Raw genomic sequence first — 8,066 nt, 5'->3', positions numbered from 1 at the left:
CTTTGAATGAAGTATTTAATGAAGTTAGAATCCCATGTTTGTCTCATATAGTTAAATAAATCCTTTTAATCTCTTAGTTATTTGCATGTTAGTTTAATCTTAGTTATAAACAATCTCAACTTGTTATCGTCTTAGCATTGAACAAAGGCCATATCATTGTTGCATAAGTGCATAATCTTAAGTTAACTAAAAAGAGTCTCTGTGGGTACGAATCTGATTTAAATCTTATACTACTTGCGAACGCGTATACTTGCATGAATTTTAGCTCGTGCTTTCATCCTAACACTAAACAAGAAGAACCTGAGGAGGGAATAGTCATTTGTTTTTGACTCAATCATCAGGGCATTCACATGCAGAAAAACTGGCTATGGCAATAACTCAAGTGTAGTGCAGAAGCTGGTGTACTCTATGGACTACAACAAACATTTGAATGTCGGAAGCTTAATACCGGAGGAGCTGAGCACAAGACTCACTATGCCTATGGTCAGTATGGGTAAGGAGATTTTCTTCCCTAGGTTTATTATGTCAACTTTATACCATAAATTAACTGATATACACTTACGAGAAGGTATATATATGAATCAAATAGGAATTTATAAACGAGTGTCCAAAATTAGATTTGGATCACTTAATACCAAGAACAAGGTTAAGGTTAAGCTAAGTACAAATCACTTTATGTTGTAGAAATTTAGAACCTATCTTTATCCAATGCCTGACATGAAAAGTACTGCAATTCCTTGTTCCGCTATGACACCTGGTCATGCAGTAACACAAATGCAGGAACACTCACATGAGCCTACCACAGCTATAGCCAATTATTCACAACCATTATCTAGTAGTCAGCCAACTGATTCTTCCTCTTAAAAGGATGAAGTTAGTAAAAAGAAGAGAAACCAACCAACCTTAGTGGTGGTTAGTGAGAATGATGAGGATCAAACAAGAACGGTATCACCCTTTGTCAAAAAACCAAAGAAGCAAAAGAAAATAAAGCTGATCACTCAAGTGACCACCTCTGTATATTATCAACAAGATACAGTTGTACAAATGGGGATTAAATAGACTCTAGTGGCACCTTCTTAACAAGGTGTCACTATTGAATCAAGCATTCTCCCAAATATACCCTGTACTGAGTCTGCACCCCTCTTGAGCACTCTCAAGAGGGTGAAAGACGTAATGTGGCTGACACACACATAGAGGGCACATCTCTTGAAACTCCCTCATCTATTCAAGGGGACTTTCCAACACTCACACAATAGCTCACAACTCTCATTTCTTAATTTTTTTCTAATTTTAAGGACTTGAATCATCCTCCAAAGCCCTGCTAAAATTAAGTGACACGGTTCATGAAACTATGATCACCACTTAGATACAATCTTTATATTGTGAGAGGCTACATGCTGAGGTAGACCTTGATGACACCATCACAAACACAAGGATTTTATCAGTTTTTACTGAAGACCCTGTGACAGTTTCAATTGCACATTCATGTGCCCAACAATCTTCACAGACTGAAAGGTTTGAGGGTAGTACTCTTGAGGGAGAGCTATTCAAATACTCTCTAATTCAATTAGAGGTTTCTCATGGAGAAATAACTCCCCTCAAAACCTTAGCTGAAATTGCTTTGACAATTGAAGCTAGGAGTTCAATTTCCAATGATCCAGTTATTGGGGAGGTAAGTACAATAGCACATTCAAGTGTCAGTTCCCTGCGAGAGGAATGAGAGTTTGAGGCCATGGTACATGACAGAAACCTGATCAACTCCCCTCCAATTCAAGTGGAGGTTCACTCATCAAGTGAACAACAAACTATCAAAACCACAGTTTCTACTCTGAGTGACATCAGCCACATGGGACACCTTATCTTCCATCCCATCCACCTCAAATCAAACCTTAACATACTCCAACCAACCTTCAACCTCTACATAACCTTCACAGCTTCTCTTTCAGTGGCTATAAGATACTCAAGCTCCAACCCAAACTATAGATGAGATGCTGGTAGATCAAATTGAAGGGTTTGACAATATTGCTCAACAACTGCTCACATCAGACATGATAAACCAAGACTATCAAGCCATCATTCTCACCTACAGGGAGGAAGTTGAAAAATAACAAGAAAAAAATTATAGATGAAGCTAAAAGAGAAGGAAATGTTGATGTCTGGCTCTCCAAAACCTTTTCAATCAACATGAATGAGGCACTTTCCAGATTTAGGGAGGATTACATCACAATTCTAGGCAGAAATGCGAAGGTAATCACTCCACAGGAGGTTTATGATGCTATTACAGAAGTTTACGAAGCTCAACTCAAAGCCTTTAATTTTATTGGCAAGGATGTAGAACATACTCTGGATGGTCAGCAAAATGCACTCAAGGAGCTAGTGAACAAGAAAATTGATGAACCGATGCCTACTCTCAATGATATGAATGCTGTTGTGTAAGAAATGCATATACTATAACAAGACTAAGTCAAATTGACAACCCTAAGTAAGTTGTAGGATAATATAAGTTTGCATTTTGTATTGTATTATTTGAGTGTGTAAAAGTCTCAATAGATTAGACTGGAGTATTTTTCTGTAAACAAGACGAAGAATAAACTCTGGTAGAAGATCATGAAGATCATGCCTCAGAGACTGTGTGAAGAAGCTTGGAGTTGAATAAATCTGTTTTGAGAAAAACATTCTAAGTCAAGAAATCTACAAGTCACAGATCAAGTCATATAGATAAGTCATTTGAGAACACCAGAATAACTTATCGAGAAGTCAAGAATAACTTATCGAAAAGTCTCAGTGATTTCGACAATCCAAATGAGGATATGAAGATTGGAGATATCAACAAGTCATTCTTGCATTGGAGAACTCAGAGATATGACAAGCCAAAGTAAAGATAAGAAGATTGGAGATATCGACAAGTCATTCCTGTATTCGAGAACTCAGAGATATCGACAAGCCAAAGTAAAGATATGAAGATTGGAGATATCGACAAGTCAATTCTACATGCAGAGATTTGGAGACCTCAACAAGTCAAGTTCACAATCGAGAACTTAGAGACCTCGATAAGTTAAGACACTTGTTGAGAACTAAGAGATCTCGATAAGCCATTATACTTATCGATATGTCAAGTTCTCTATATAACAAACTGGAGATCTCGATATGAAACTCAACGTACCGAATGCAGACCAATTAAATATCCAAGATTGTCAATCAACAAATAAATCAATCACTGATTTGAAAAGTCTATAAAGGCAGCTTGAAGAGTACAAGATCAAAGGCTAAGATTAACTGACAAAGTAAAGTCACAGGAATGCAAGATTTGCAAAGATACACCAAGTCAAAAATGGAAAGCTTTAGTTAACTTAAAGTAGGGTTTAGTACATGCTATTGCATGCTGTGTAAAACCCGTGTCGATTGTTCTACAAAATAAATACTGGATGCTTTGTTTTAGTTGTAACAAATAGACCTAGAAAATCTTGTAACTCTCTCAAGAAAGAAGCTGAGTTCTTTATCAACAAAGAACCCAGAAATTTGTAGCAAGACATACTTGATTTTAATATAAAATTAAGTGAGTTTTGAAGATAGTGTGTTTATTTCCATGTTTTATTATTTCTGTTAAAATATTTTATTTCTACAAATTAGACTACTTTGTTCACCATATCCATAACAGTTCAAAAAGCTTAAAAATAATCCAAAACACATTCACCCCCTCTGTGTTATATTCATTACCTAACAAAGGCCAAATATATTAAGTTCTCAGATAAACTTTAATCTCTCACTCTCATTCATGTTGAAGAAAGTATCAAGAAGCTAAGGGACTCCTTCATTGCACTTCATAATATGATCCAACATCAAATCACAAACAACAAAGACATCAAGGTCAAGTTGGATCAGTTATACAAGGCTAGGTATGAGCCTTTTGCATTAGTCATGGAGGAAATTAAGAATGTAGTGCACAATACTCTTGATACCCCCTCTTTGAACAAGCTCCCAGTATTCTCCTTTTACATCTTCCACTCCTCAAGTCCAAGCTCTACAACATCAAATTACTGAACTACAAGCTTCAAATGCATATCTCACTTATCAAGTCTTTCAACTCACACCTTTGGTCAAAATTCAACAGAAGGACATAAAGTCTCTAATAGACTCCCAAAAGTACTTTGAAATGGAGACAAATGTTCTCTACGAGCTATTATGGGTGCTTTAAAGGTTCCACTCCAGGAAATACCTCAAATGGTAATGGCCCAGATCCCCCGTCACTCAATCTTTCATACTACCAAGCCTAAGGGGGAGATGATAGAGCCCAAGCTAAAATCAAGCCAAAGTGAAGATGACATTGGATTTGAAATACTAAAGACGGCAGCTGAAGGCCCTTGCCTTGACAAGGAGTTTGCTAAATTTCTTGAAGCCCTAAGAGTCTTCCTCAATTTCAATCACTTTACCAACAAGAAGGTTGTGGAAAAAATATTAATTTCCTAAGAGTGTTACTGGTGATAAGACAAAGCTTCAGAGAAAAGAGAGTGCTTGTGAATGTAAATGATTCTGATGTTGATAGGTGCATGTAAGTCTCTCTATCATTTCTACAATCAAGAAGGGCAGCTGAATTGGATATATTCATCAAAAAAGTCAATATGATGAGTCCAGAGGTCACTCTTTTGCTTCATGAACTCAAAAATGGTCAAATAGGAACTTTCGCTGAAGCCTATATACAGCCAAGAAAAGGAGTGGTCTATATTTTCCCCAACACCAAAAGATACAAACACTTCCAACTACCAAATCATTGTGTCATGGGCAACAAGAAGCTGGTGATGATTATAGAGACTGAGTTAAAGTCTAGGAAAAATAAAACTTATGAGGATGTGGAGATGATCAAGATTTATTCTAGATATCTAAATAATGCAGATACTATGCTACTAAGGACTCAAATAAATAAAAAAGATGATGACTTGAACGATGATGAGCAAAAGGAAAGTGAACACAAATCTTTTGGCTCAAATCCAAGTCAGTCAAGAAAAGGTAGTGGGAGTCATAAGGATGATAAGTATAACAAGGGTGATGAGAAGAAGGGAAAGGATGACAGCAAAAAGAATAATAAGGATAGAGGAGATGAAAGAGAATGAAAAAAACACCTTTACCCCAAAAATTCAAAACTTTGCCAATCCCAACTCAAACACTTAACCAAACACTCTTGCAAATCTCAAAACCCAAGTACCCGTACAAACCTACTGCAAAATCTCTCCTCAAAATTCCTATCACAGCAAACCAAACTTCCTTAAAGAAAATTTCCAAACCACCTTCATTTAAACCTCCAACTAAAATTCATTTCAAGTCTGCAGGGAAAAAAACAAAAAGAATTCAAGTTGAAGCTAGTGCACTGTGGAATTGCTTTAATCAAAGTGATTTTTTACCCATCATAGAAAATATAACAAATGATGACTACCATAAACAACTAGTTGAAGAAATAGACAGAGTCCGTGTTGAATCTTTGGGAGAAGTCAGAATTTTATTTAAGGATGGCATCTTCAATTTGTTAAACAAAAAAGTCATTGAAAATTTCTCTACTGTAGAACTTGAGAGGGTGATCAATTTAATAAATGCAAGGGATGCTTTTACAAGAATGAGGAAGGCAGGGTTATCTGAGAGGGTGAGAGAAAAGAATTAAAGACATGTCAGGGAAAAGGCTGAGAGGGAAGAAAATGAAAGGAAATATGCACAGGAAATTGAGATGTTTGAGCAAAGGTGTAATAAGCTAAAGGCTAAGGGGTTGATCAGAGTTTCTCCAAACAGCGAATTTCTGTATATCAAGACTCATAAGTTATCAAGGTACATAATTAATCAAGTTGACATTTACTCATTAAGTGAATGGCTCAAACTGGTAGAAGCTCTAAGATGAACTGAGATTATTGAAGAACTTGAATGTCTAGTCAGACACAAAGATCTAATTAGAGAACAACCAGGCTATGAGAAATTCAGATGATCATGTAAACTCAAAAATGTAATTGCAAGATTGTATAAAGTTGTACTTTATAAATTTGTCAATCTTATTTTCTTTAATTTTAGCTCGGGGTTAGTCTTGTTATCAGGCATGAATTTATGATAAATTATCTTCTCACAAATTGGGGAAGATTGTTGTGCAAGTCATGCCTGTACAAAACAAGAGTAAGTCATCTTGAAAACCCTAAGGATAAGTTGTTTGATAATCCAATTGTATTCTGTAATTCTATTTCTTGTGTCTATAAAAATGCTAAGTAGATTAGACTGGGGGATTTTTCTATGAACATCCATCAAGCTAAGGAATAAACTCTAGAAGAAGATCAATCCTGATCATACCTCAGAGAGAATTATAGAAGCTTGGATTTGAATAATGTTGTTCTAGGAAAAATGTTCAAAGTTAGATATCGACAAGTCAATCTACATGTAGAGAACTGAAGATATCGACAAGTCAAAAAGATCATGTAGAGAAGTGGAGATATCGACAAGTTAATTCCTTATATAGAGAACTAGAGATATTGACAAGTCAAACCCTCTTGTAGAGAAATAGAGAGATTGATAAGTCAAAAGCTTATGTAGAGAACCAGAGATGTCGACAAGTCATTCTACTTATAGAGAACTGGAGACCTCGACAAGTCAAAAGCCTATGTGGAGAACTTGAGAAATCGATAAGTCATTTTACTTATCAATATGTGACATCTCTACACAACAAAAGAGATCTTGAAAAATAACTTCAGAATTCAGAATACAGACAACTTGAAGATCCAAGATTATCAGTGAACAAACAATTATATCACTGAATTAGAAACCTTACAAATGCAGCTTGAAGATTACAAGATCAAGAGCCAAGATGAACTGGACAAAGGAAGTTCACAGACCTAGTAGATACTGAACAAGATATGCTACACTACAAATAGAAATAGACAAAGAAGCTTTGGAAAATGTGTTGGTCTATTTTAGTGCAAGTTATGTAAATTGTGCATGTTGATCTGTAAAACATGTCACGGATCCTTTGTTTAGAAGTAACAAACAAATCTAGAAAAATCTTGTAATTCTTTCAAGAGAAGTAGCTGAGTTCTTATTTTCAAGAACACATATTTGTAGCAAGATAAATTTGATTTAATACAAATAGTGTGAGTTTTTGATAATTTGCTTGTGTGTTTGCATCTAGTATTTTATCACTATGAATTCATTCAACTGTTTTGTTCCATAAGCAAAAAAACATTACAGTTAATTAAAAATCAAGAAAACAGATTCACCCCCCCCTTTGTGTTGCACTTCATATCTAACAAAAAGTAGAACTTTTAGGATAATATTATGATGGTAAACTGATTTCAAAAATCCTAATGGAAGATCTTATAAAAACTTAAAGAGAATATTACGAACGAATATAATATATTTAGGAGAATATAAGGTAACTATAATTTTTGATATTTATTAATTCAAAGAATCAAGAAAACTAGATAAATAGGTTGATATGATATGAGATGCGCCACTGAAACACATTCGTCTTTTCCTTTATATAAAGATATTAATTAATTGTAATTTTTTATATTTATTAATTTAAAAATTGAGAAAATTAGAAAAATAGGTTGAGACAATATGTGAATGCTATGATTGTAATTTAAATTTAAAAATCTTAATGGTTGATGTCGTAGAAACTTTAGGTTTAGGAGAATATCAATATGGTAAGTTGGTTTAAAGAGAAAGTTAAAGTTTCAGGAGAATATTATGATGTTGAATTGATTTCAAATATCCTAAAGGAAGATCTTGTAGATACTTAAGGAGAATATTAAGAATGATAATAATATATTTAGGAGAATATAAGGTAATTGTAATTTTTTATATTTATTAATTCAAAAAATAGAGAAAATTAGAAAAATAGGTTGAGACGCTATGAGATGCGCCACCTAAACGCATTCGTCTTCTCCTTTATATAAATACTATTCGACAAAGTCGCGCTTCGCAGCGGCCCTAAAAAATATTTTTAAAAAATTTCATATGAAAATTATTTAAGAAAAACATGAACTATAATTAAAAAAATATTTTTTATAACTATTGGTCATTTTGTGTCACGCTTTGTTAGA

This window comes from Apium graveolens, chromosome 1 (assembly GCF_009905375.1).
Source record: "Apium graveolens cultivar Ventura chromosome 1, ASM990537v1, whole genome shotgun sequence".
NCBI lineage: Eukaryota > Viridiplantae > Streptophyta > Magnoliopsida > Apiales > Apiaceae > Apium > Apium graveolens.
Note: the sequence above shows the minus strand (reverse complement) of the source record.